Source organism: Aptenodytes patagonicus, chromosome Z (genome assembly GCF_965638725.1).
Source record: "Aptenodytes patagonicus chromosome Z, bAptPat1.pri.cur, whole genome shotgun sequence".
Classification (NCBI taxonomy): Eukaryota; Metazoa; Chordata; class Aves; order Sphenisciformes; family Spheniscidae; genus Aptenodytes; species Aptenodytes patagonicus.
In genome coordinates, this window is record NC_134982.1 from 31471005 (window position 1) to 31483765 (window position 12761).

The window sequence follows — 12761 nt, forward strand, 5'->3', positions numbered from 1 at the left end:
CAACTATATCAGAGAGAGACATGCACAGCTTGCAATAAGCATTGAATTAGAAACAAAACTTCAGTTCTCTGGAATCACAGAATCAAATCCCAAACCCAAACAATTCAATAGGTTTTCCACCATTAGCTTCACTGGGACAGGACATCACCCTTACTGCTGCCAGCACCCTCTGAATATCCCCAGCTGTCAAAGTAAATGGAAAGTCATGAGTTATACAGACTGCAGGATCCAGCCTTTGGAAAAGCAGATTTGTTCACAATAGTTTTGCCTTTGAAAAGGAAAAGAAAACACAGCACTACTAAAATAGAAAGTAGTATTTCTTCCAGTGCAAATGTACGAATACTCTCACATCCATTCCCATTCTTTTCTTTTTTAATATCAATGTATATTTTGATCAGTTCGATAATGACAGCATTAAAAAAAAAAATATTAGAACCTAACTAATTTAACTGGGGAACTAGAAGAGCAAAAATAACAATGAAAATGATAGAGACAACGGGATGCACGGTAAGAAAAGGCATGCAATTAATTAGCTACATTAAATGGCCAAAATGAAACCAATGGAAACCACCACTTATACTTTTAAAAACACTTATCATTCTCCATGTAGACATTTTTTAATGAGCCCTCCCTATCTTACTTCAAATATCACAGTAGTATCCATAATTTTAGTGGCATAATTCATCAATATTGGCTGAATTCACTCTCTGTATAGCAGAAACTGAAAAATACTACAGTTGATATTTGAATTTACATATAAAATTAACTTCTCCCTTTTTTACAGGGCAATTGACAAGCATTTTGTTGTAATAACTGTGAGGAATCAACTTCTTATTTCTCTCTTACAACTGTTTAATATTAGCTATGCAAGACTTTTTTTATAAAAAGTACATTATTAAAAATACGCAATTACTATGTAAGAAAACATACTCTTACATGGCAATAATGTGGTGGGGTTTTTTTTAATATTCTGATTTCTTCTTGCTTCAGTGGAAAATATTATCATGTCAAAGTATTCAATCACACAGGAAAGATCAAATTTTAAAAGCATGCCGCATGATAAAAACTACAAGCTTAAAATATCATCATAGTAAGGCCAACTTACTATATACCATAGCCACAGAATTTCCATTCTTAACAAAATGCTACAATCAAACAATGAAGACCATATACACATTTAAAGGCTAATTCTGAATCTTAGGTTACTTGTTCCACAATGCTTAGTCCACAGCAGTACTATAGCACTGAAGTTACACCTCCTGCTGCTCATTCCCACTACTGCACTACTCTCATTTTGTTGCTGCAACTTGTGGCCTTGTTTGTTCAGAGAACCAATTTGTTAAAAAGTAGTAGTAATTGCACTTAAAAAGAAAGGTGGCATTACAGATGACACTCATTCCTCACTGCCATGTTGCTTCAATGCCTTTTGGTGCTATGCAATGAACCAAATAAAGAAACTGTTTCTTTTTTGTCATTTGGGGGATTATTGTTGCTGGAGTTTCTTTTAGAAGTAGATTTCACCAGTATGGCCATTGAAGACAATGAATCTGTGTTCACTTTTACTGCACAGCATAAGCCAAGCAGTGCTGGTCACCACTAAAACATGTTAATTACTTCATCAAGCTCAGAAAGATATGTGATCTATATTCAAAATGAGTCTTCACCATATTCCACTAGGACAAGCTTCTCAAGAGAAATTGTTCTCGCTAATTATTTTGTTCATTATTTCTAGTCTAAATTTTGATAAAATGAACTTTCAGATTTATCTGACAGACACATATCTCTTTAATGACAGAAACCTTCCTGTGTAGGCTACACAATCACTTAACTATTTTTGAGCATAAAATATGTTTGATTTGAAGACAGATTTTCTAGACACTAAATCATTCATCTTGCCCCTTCTGAAAATTTCCAACTACTTCTTGTTTTCTTGTATTGGTGTTCCTCAGGGCTCAATTTTAGGGTCAGTTCTGTTGAATATTTTTATCAATGATTTGGATGCAGGAGTTGAATGCACCATTAGCAAGTTTGGTGATGATACCAAACTGGGAGGTGCTGTTGACTCTCTTGAGGGACAAGAGGCCTTGCAGAGAGAGCTGGATAGTCTGGAGCATTGGGCAATCATCAGTTACCTGAAAGTGACAAGTTGAAATGCCAGATTCTGCACCTGGGACAGAGTAACGCTGGGCACAAGTCTAAACTGGGAGAGGAGTGGCTGGAGAGCAGCCCTGCAGAAAGGGATCTGGGGGTGCTGGTCGACAGCAGGCTCAGTATGAGTCAGCAGTGTGCCCCAGCAGCCAAGAGGGCAAACCGCATCCTGGGGTGCGTCAAACACAGTATAACCAGCTGGTCAAGAGAGGTGATTATCCCGCTGTATTCAGCGTTGGTGCAGCCTCACCTTGAGTACTATGTGCAGTTCTGGGCCCCACAATTTAAGACGGACGTGAAGGTCCTTGAATGCGTCCAGAGGAGGGCAACAAAGCTGGTGAAAGGGCTGGAAGGCATGTCCTATGAGGAGCGCCTGAGGACTTTGAGCTTGTCTGGTTTGGAGAAAAGGAGGCTGAGGGGCAACCTCATTGCTTTCTACAGCTTCCTGAGGAGGGAAACTGGAGAGAGAGGTACTGAGCTCTTCTCCCTGGTATCCAGTGATATGACGCGTGGGAATGGTTCAAAGCTGCATCAAGGGAGGTTCAGACAGGACATTAGGAAACATTTCTTTACTGAGAGGGTGGTCAAACCCTGGAACAGGCTTCCTAGAGAGAGGTGGTCGATGCCCCAAGCCTGTCAGTGTTTAAGAGGCATTTGGACAATGCCCTTAATAACGTGCTTAAACTTTTGGTCAGCCCTGAAGCGGTCAGGCAGTTGGGCCAGATGATCGTTGTAGGTCCCTTCCAACTGAAATACTCTATTTTATTCTATTCTCTTATTCCAAGCTTTTGGGTTTTCAAGATGATCTATGTGACACAGAGTACCATGTGTATAGGGAGTAACAGCTACCTGAAAAAAAAAAGTTGTTTACGTGAAGGATCTGTTCCTTCAAGTTTTTAAAAGTTTTAAGTTCTGGCCAGGGACTTTTATTTAGATTCTAGTAAAACTGAATATAATTTCATCTCTATTCAAAACAGCATTTAAGCACATACACAGATTAATTACATAGGTAATGCAGTGGTTTTTATTATGATATTTTGTGGAAAGAATACGAACATAATGTTAACAGTTAAAATTATATTCTGCATAAATACAAAAGGAAGACTGATACCCTTGCATTTTTAGCAATAAGCAGTGAGAGATTCCAGGCACAACTAACTACATATATATCTGAAATGCTAAACGACAACAAGAATTACACATTCATTTATTTGAATATGTGATCAGTCATACATTTCTCCTATTCCTCTCTTAACAAGACTGAAAACATTATTTATTAAAAAGTTCTGACTGATAACTGAAATGCACCCTATCACTCCCACTGCAACTCCAACTAAACCATGTTAAATGTTACACTACTGGTAGGAATTATAATCATTTTGTATAGTACCATAAACATGGGCGGACACTAATTTAGAGCATGATAGCTACGAAAACCATGATTGTAGACTTCTTCAATTTACTTTGTTTGCCAACTAAAATACTGCCTTATACTCGGACACAGTTGTTAATGATTAAGGGTATTTCCCCGGGGTTAAAAAATTCAAGTTTGATCCCAGTATATGCATCCAGAATCCTACAATGTTCAGTCTTTACGTGATCTACTGATTTGGAAGTTATTAACTGTTCTTGCTAGTTTATGTCTTAGTGTTCATTAACATGTTACTAGATAAACAAATTACGCGTAATAGTCTCAGATGTGTATAGCATAGACACAGCAAATACCTATCCCAAACCCACTTTGAAAAAAACTGCCTTTCTCTTAGAAAGAAGAAAGAAATAGTACTTTTTCATGATTCAACTAATTAACAATTCAACTAATTAACACAAAGTATTTATAGTAAGTTGTTCTGAGGAGGTCAGGACATAAAGAAAACAATCCACAGAAGTTTAAGCCCTGAGGTTTTGTGATTAATCTGGATATCATACCATTTATTTTCTTTATCTGTTTGCATCTGCAAACCACCCTCCACCAGCAGCAAAGCAGGCAACTTTAGGTGGTATCTTAAAATTCAATACATTGTTGCATCATGTTTAAAAAAGATAGCTCCTGTCTCTATCTTCACAGGCACCTCCCATTCACAATGCCTTTTATCCACTTCCAAAGGTTTGCCCTTTTAGGCTTTAAAGGAAGTGAAATTCTAAAGGGGCTTTCATCACATGCTCTGTTATGAAGGAATTACTAATTCATCGTATGTGTACAAGAAAGATTAATTTGTCACAGCTAGCGAAGTCCTCGGTACTTGTGACAACTGTGCTTACCTAAATAAGGTGTATACACATCATGAACTAACCTGAAGCTACAGGACAAATGGACTCAAGGCTTTTGAAAATGTGATGCTTTCACTGTTTTAGGATGCCACAAACATGCATCATTTACGGTGGCTTTCAATTCTGGTTCAGGACAGAGTATTCGCGGATGTCGTACTGTTTTCTGAAACTTCTGCCAGAGGGTTGTGTTAGGCAGAGAAGCTTGCCCAGGAAATAGAAGCTTGAAAATGAAATAGTATTGACCACACTAAGAGAACTCAGGTCTAGCCTCACAGCTGGAGGAATTAAATTTAAAAATTATTTGCTTTCCTCACAATAGACAAAGCTATTTACAGCAGCACCTGTAAATAGGTTCTATGAAATTTTGCTCAAGAGAATGAAACAGTAGTATGAACAGAGAAAGAAAGATACTTTTTTAGGTCTCTTGGAATGAAAGAAATGTAAATATGCAGAAAGAGAACACCACAAAAAGATGTAAAATAAGCGTGGTATTTTATGTATGCTGACCTTAAAAGAATGCTGATAAACCTTAAAAACTTAGAAAAAGGCTTTTTTTTCCTAAAATCGATTAATTTGTAAATATAACATCCAAGCTTAATATACATAACAGATACTGGTCAAAATACCTGCTGCAAACGCACACCTCCAGTAGTGTGCATGTACATAAGGCATGCATACTGACTAATGAATATAAGAAGTTCTCTAGTGATTACAACAGAATGTATGGAGTCAACATAGGGGGAAAAAGCACACCTAACAGCCATAGGCTGGAAAAATAAAAAACATTTGGAGCTTAGGTCAGATTACTTTCTCCTTCTCAGATTTTCAAATGAAACATTGCTGCCCATGTTTAGCTTCCTTGCTGAAAGTTCTCAAACATATGACCAATTCACCATCTATTCCCTGGATCATCCAGTTATTTGTATACCTCATCTCTATTATATACATCTTCAAACAGATTCTAAACTTTTTTTCTTTGTGGTCATTTTCCCCATATTTAGTACAAAAACTTAAAGGAAAACACACAAAAAAATCCCTTGTCAAGCTGATTATAAGGACTTCTAGAACATATACATTCCACCTAAGACTGAAAAACACGTGGAAACACATCAGAATTACACACACCAGAAAATCAGAATTGAGAAGCTAAAAGGAAAGTTTAGTTCAGATTATTATTAAAACCAAATTTGAAAACATTAATGGCAAGGCAGCCTTAGAGAGAGGTAGAGTGGCCATTTTAGAACAAATGTGTATTTAATCGGAAACCAAAAAATCCAGTCCTTTAGAAAGGTGATGCCTCCATGCCATTGATAATCAGACTGTTATGAGACCATCAGTGGCAAGTCATCTTGCATCCAGCTTATGCATTTTCAAATAAAAGGAATTAACAGAAATTCTTCTCACGGATTCAAAGATACCTATTTTTAATATGATAAAAATCCCATTCTATTTTTTAATCAGTAACTGGAATGCTACATTGGAATAAACTGAGTTTCCAACAACACTACATCTTGATTTTTGATACACAAATACCAGAATAAATATTCAATTGCCAAAACTGGAAACAACCTATGAGGTGCTACAGTGCTCTTATGCAGAAAACACACCAAAAGCCAACGATCGAAAGCTGAAGCTACACTGTATCAGAAGAGAAACAAGGAGCATAGGAAGGTGAAGCCAGAATGCAGACAGGGTAGGTGTGGCTGACCTTAGTAGGGTCATTCTCCCTTTATCCCACATTCCCTGTCTTCTGAAAAGGGCACAGCCTCAACTCAAGACATTACAGTGGAGCAGCAAGGCACTCAAAGGGGCAAAGACAGACTTAAGTTATTTTGGCCACGTTGCTAGACTGAAACCTCTGGAAGAGAGAGGGAGAAGCCATGATGCTCCACAGCTCTGAAGGAGAAACCAAAGCAGGAGGAAAAGTCTTGGAGACAGAGGTTTATAAAGGCACAAGATCCACAAATCCTCTAAACGTCCCAGCCCTCCAGTTAATTCATACCACATAAATAGTTTTTTGGCAGTAGTAGCGATTAACCATTCTTATGACTCTTTTAAAAGCAGAAGAAAATCTGCCTTCTTGTATCTGGAAATGGATGCCTTTATTCACAAAAGATGTCACTGTGCTCAGCTGAAGAAGTCATAAGTAAATGTCTTGCCAGTATAAGAGATCAGACCAAATGATCTAATAATCCTTTGTACCGCAAAAATCTGTGCATCTTTGATTTGATCAGAAATGGTTTGTTTTATGTGAAGATGGATCCAGCTAACTAAAAATTATATATATATATATATATAAAAATATATACCAGAAAAGTTGGGGAATGGAGGAGTTCCTCTACCAAGAAAGAGATTAATAAATAAAATCTCATCTCAAACTATTTTCCAAATGATAACTCCTCCATCTTTAATGGACCATTTAAACATTTGTTACTTTTTGTTCTTAAAATAATTACAATACTTTGACTAAAATTATATTATATTATATTATATATTATATAATCATATTTACACTGGGTCTTCTTACTTCTTGTTGTTCTTCTCCCTCCATTAATTACAACACATTTTGGGTAGGTACAATCCTTCCTTTAAAGTTAAGAGCAAATTTTGCACACTGTGCTTACTACCAGAAATAATAATTTGTGGTGATACTTCATATCCATATCAATTTTGCTTCTATTTTCATGCACATTTAGATTTGCACTGAAATAGGATAAGTTTCTGCCAACAGCATGAGTGGACATCTCCTATAGCTGGTGATGACTGATGAATGACAACTGTAATAGCACATCAGTCATAAAGCTTGTTAGAAAACAAGACTAATAGATGAGAGCCTCTCACTGGCTGACAAGCATAAAACCACATTTATTACTAGAAACTATATGAATTTTTTAACCTTCTGATATTATGAAATATGTTGATTAGATCATCCTGTTTTATCACAAGAACAGTCCTTAGACATTTACATATGGAAAAAAAATTGGAAGGTGATTTAGATTTCATTATTAACATGGCAGTCCAATTTTCTAGTTAGTCTCTTAAATATAGCCACCCCTTCTTTAATGATAGCTGCCAATAAACCAAACAGACTACTCTTTCGTACAGGTTTCAACATGCAAATTCATTTCAAATAGACATCCAGCTAGGGTAAATCACTTTTCAATGCAATCACAATTTATTCTTCACCAATCCACATATATTCACATGAAAATGGTAATTTTGGAAAGCTGTTTATCTACCTAATATCTTATATAGAAGGTCTTATAATCTGAATGCCTTTCTGCTTTAGTGAAAAAATCCTTTTTAGTAGGTAGAGAAGTAGTTTTAATAGGCCAGCAAAGGATATAATGGGAAGAAGCAATGAAATCAATGGAAATTAAATGAGTAAAGAAAATGCTAACAAATGTTCTTCATGAATACTAACATAAACCACTACTGTATATATGTTTTAATGGTTTTGATTGTGCACAGTTCTTAATATTTTGGCTATAAAAACACCGCTATTACCTGCTATAGCTTAAGCAGGACAGCTTTCTTGTATGAACGTTTGACAGAAATTAAAATGAATGAAATGTTACAAACAAAATATTAGCTCTTTATTAAACCTGAAGCAGAACTCAGAATTACATTAAACAATAAAGAAAATAAAGTGAAGATAGACTTAAAGTAAAAAGTCTGATTCTCTTTTATTGAATTCTGTATAAACCAAATAGCATACCTGGTGACAAGTAAGTTAGATTTTTAAGTTTCATTTCTCTGAGACACAGTTAATAAAATGGACTTGTTCATTACATTTGACATTTAACCTGAAACTGTTCTGTTTATTTGCTTCTTTTAACTTAAACTAAATGTATCAGAGATAACATCAATACTACAATTAATTTGCTTGTTACAGAAGGTAAAGATTTGATCAGTGAAGGTGAATAACAACAAAACAAATTAAGTTATCAGTTGAAAAGAGTAAACAGAACTAGTACCTCTATGGCAAAAGTAAAGAGAGCTTGTGATGACCACGTGTTAATAAGTAAATTTTTACTCATTTCATAGAATCACAGAATCATAGAATCATTGAGGTTGGAGAAGACCTCTAAGATCATCAAGTCCAACCGTTGACCCAACACCACCATGCCCACTAAACCATGTCCCTAAGTGCCTCATCTACACGTCTTTTAAATACCTCCAGGGATGGGGACTCAACCACTTCCCTGGGCAGCCTCTTCCAATGTTTAACCACTCTTTTGGTGAAGAAATTTTTCCTCACGTCCAATCTAAACCTCCCCTGGCGCAACTTGAGGCCATTTCCTCTCGTCCTATCGCTAGTTACTTGGGAGAAGAGACCGACACCCACCTCGCTACAACCTCCTTTCAGGTAGTTGTAGAGAGCGATGAGGTCTCCCCTCAGCCTCCTTTTCTCCAGGCTAAACAACCCCAGTGCCCTCAGCCGCTCCTCAGAAGACTTGTGCTCCAGACCCCTCACCAGCCTCGTTGCCCTTCTCTGGACACGCTCCAGCACCTCAACGTCCTTCTTGTAGTGAGGGGCCCAAAACTGAACACAGTATTCGAGGTGCGGCCTCACCAGGGCCGAGTACAGGGGTACGATCACTTCCCTACTCCTGCTGGCCACACGATTTCTGATACAGGCCAGGATGCCATTGGCCTTCTTGGCCGCCTGGGCACACTGCCGGCTCACGTTCATCCGGCTGACAACCAGCACCCCCAGGTCCTTTTCCGCCAGGCAGCTTTCCAGCCACTCTTCCCCAAGCCTGTAGCGCTGCATGGGGTTGTTGTGGCCAAAGTGCAGGACCCGGCACTTGGCCTTGTTGAATCACATACAGTTGGCCTGGGCCCATCGATCCAGCCTGTCCAGGTCCCTCTGCAGAGCCTTCCTACCCTCGAGCAGATCAACACTCCCTCCCAATTTGGTGTCGCCTGCAAACTTACTGAGGGTGCACTCAATCCCCTCATCCAGATCATTGATAAAGATCTTGAACAAGACCGGCCCCAAAACTGAGCCCTGGGGAACACCGCTCGTGACCGGCCGCCAACTGGATTGAACTCCATTCACCACAACTCTCTGGGCCCGGCTGTACAGCCAGTTTTTGACCCAGCGCAGAGTACACCTGTCTAAGCCATGAGCCGCCAGCTTCTCTAGCAGAATGCTGTGGGAGACAGTGGCAAAGGCCTTACTGAAGTCCAGGTAGACCACATCCACAGCCTTTCCCTCATCCACTAGGCGGGTCACCTGACCATAGAAGGAGATCAGGTTGGTCAAGCAGGACCTGCCTCTCATGAACCCGTGCTGGCTGGGCCTGATCCCCTGGTTGTTCCACACATGCCTTGTGAGCACCCTCAAGATGAACCGCTCCATAATCTTCCCCGGCACCGAGGTCAGGCTGACAGGCCTGTAGTTCCCCGGATCCTCCTTCCGGCCCTTCTTGTAGATGGGCGTCACATTGGCAAGCCTCCAGTCATCCAGGACCTCCCCCGTTAACCAGGACTGCTGATAAATGATGGACAGTGGCTTGGCGAGCTCCTCCACCAGCTCCCTCAGCACTCTCAGGTGGATCCCATCCAGCCCCATAGACTTGTGAGCATCCAGGTGGCATAGCGGGTCATTGACTGCTTCCTCTTGGATTACGGGGGGTTCATCCTGCTTGTCGTCCCTGTCTTCCAGCTCAGGGGGCCGAGTACCCTGAGGATAACTGCTCTGCCTGTTAAAGACTGAGGCAAAGAAGGCATTGAGTACCTCAGCCTTTTCCTCACCCTTGGTGACAATGTTCCCCCCCGCATCCAATAAGGGATGGAGATTCTCCTTGGCTCTCTTCTTGTCATTAATATATTTGTAAAAAACATTTTTTGTTGTCCCTAACGACAGTGGCCAGATTGCGTTCTAGCTGGGCTTTTGCCTTTCTCATTTCCTCTCTGCACGACCTAATGAGATCCCTGTACTCTTCTTGAGTCGCCTGCCCCTTCTTCCATAAGCAGTAAACTCTCCTTTTTTTCCTGAGTCCCAGCAAGAGCTTCCTGTTCAGCCAGGCCGGTCGTCTTCCCCACCCGTTCTTCTTACGGCACATGGGGACAGCCTGCTCCTGCGCCTTTAAGACTTCCTTCTTGAAGATCGTCCAGTCTTCCTGGACCCCTTTGCCCTTCAGAACTGTCTCCCAAGGGACTCTCTCAACCAACGTCCTGAACAGGCCAAAGTCCGCCCTCCGGAAGTCCATGGTTGTGGTTTTGCTGGCCCCCCTCCTTACTTCACCAAGAATGGAGAATTCTGTCATTTCATGGTCGCTAAGCCCAAGACGGCCTCCGACCACCACATCTCCCACCAGTCCTTCTCTGTTTGTAAACAGCAGGTCGAGCGAGGCACCTCCCCTGGTAGGCTCACTTACCAGCTGTGTCAGGAAGTTGTCTTCCACACACTCCAGGAACCTCCTAGACTGCTTCCTCTCTGCTGTGTTGTATTTCCAGCAGACATCCGGGAAGTTGAAGTCCCCCACGAGAACAAGGGGTAGCGACTGAGACACTTGTGCCAGCTGCTTATAGAACGCTTCATCCACCCCTTCATCCTGGTTGGGTGGTCTATAACAGACTCCCAGCAGGATATCTGCCTCAGTGGCCTTCCCCCTCATACTTACCCATAAACACTCAACTGTACCATCATCACAATCGTTGAGCTCTATACAATCGAAACACTCCCTAACATACAGGGCCACCCCACCGCCTCTCCTTCCTCGCCTGTCCCTTCTGAAGAGTCTATAGCCATCCATTGCAGCACTCCAATCGTGAGAGTCACCCCACCATGTTTCTGTGATGGCGAATATGTGATTTCTATATTCTTTGTCTCCATACGAAAATTCTCCAAACTAATTCAAAATTTGGAAATATTTTCTGAGTATTATACTAGCAAACCAGCCTGGATACATGTTATTTTGATGACTCCAATAACTTCTCTATACAACAATGAAAAAAGTTATGATGGTAAAGATCAAATTAGGATCACAAGTGAAACAAGCTCTACCCATCTAAGGTGCAATCCAAATAAAATATTACATTGCTCTATTTTGCATAGTTTAATTATGCCCTGTAGTAAAATTAAAACAGACTTGGTGCTTGTCGTGGTTTAACCTCAGTTGGCAACTGAGCACCACACAGCCGCTCGCTCATTCCCTCCCACCCCGGTGGGATGGGGGAGAGAATTGGAAGAGTAGAAGTGAGAAAACTTGTGGGTTGAGATAAAAACAGTTTAATAATAATAATAGTAATAATAATAATAGTAATAATAATATACAAAGCAAGTGATGCACAATGCAATTGCTCACCACCTGCCCACCGATGCCCAGCCAGTTCCCGAGCAGCGGCCCCCCCCGGCCAGCTTTCCCCCAGTATATATACTGAGCATGAGGTCACATGGTATGGAATGTCCCTTTGGCCAGCTTGGGTCAGCTGTCCTGGCTGTGCCCCCTCCCAGCTCCTTGGGCACCTCCAGCCTTCTCAGTCGGTAGAGCATGGGAAGCTGAAAAGTCCTTGACTAGTGTAAGCACGACTTAGCAACAACTAAAACATCAGTGTGTTATCAACATTGTTCTCATGCTAAATCCAAAACACAGCACTGTACCAGCTACTAGGAAGGAAATTAACTCTATCCCCGCTGAAACCAGGACAGTGTTTTAAAATTACAGTTTAAGCTGAACCTTTTGTGTTTCAATTGACTCTTGAATATTTCAGCTGAACCATACACACCAAAAGCCTAAAATTACAAAATCTAAAATCATGATGTGTCCCACTTCCTTAGCAAGAAATGTACTTCTAATATAATCTAATGTCTCATACTTACAGAATTTTACTATACAAAATAAATAGTACCTTAAAAACCAGAGGAAACTATTTTAGTGTTAAAAATGCAATTCAATAATTGTAATTTAATTAGCAGTATTTTTTTCTATTCTTAAAGGCAAGTTGATACAGCAGTATAGAAGTTACTTGGAGCAACTAAAACAGGCTGTTTTGTTGACACATGAAGCAAGAGAAAATTGTTGGTGAAGGTATGAACCTTAGATTTTGTTACATTTTGGCAAATTTTACTTCTAATTTTAGCAAAAATTCAAAACAGCTTTTAATTTGCAAAATATAGCATGGAGTTTTGATATCATTCAAATAATTTTAGGATATCCAACTTCAAAGTAAGTCTACTACTCTTCATTTGTGTTTACCAGATGCATTTAAGCCTCACTTGATTTCACATTCAGTTAAGCATTTCCACTGACTGAATTCTGTTATTAGTGAATAAAACAGAACTTACAGCATGAAGTGCAAAACACAAAAATGCATTTGTTCTTATTTGA

General features: G+C 39.9%; 1 protein-coding gene across 5 annotated transcripts in view; it reads right to left on the reverse strand.

The window, feature by feature from the left end:
- Positions 1–12761, reverse strand: part of RFX3 (regulatory factor X3) — a 129793-nt gene that overhangs the window by 29683 nt on the left and 87349 nt on the right. The gene's annotated exons all lie outside the window — the stretch shown is intronic.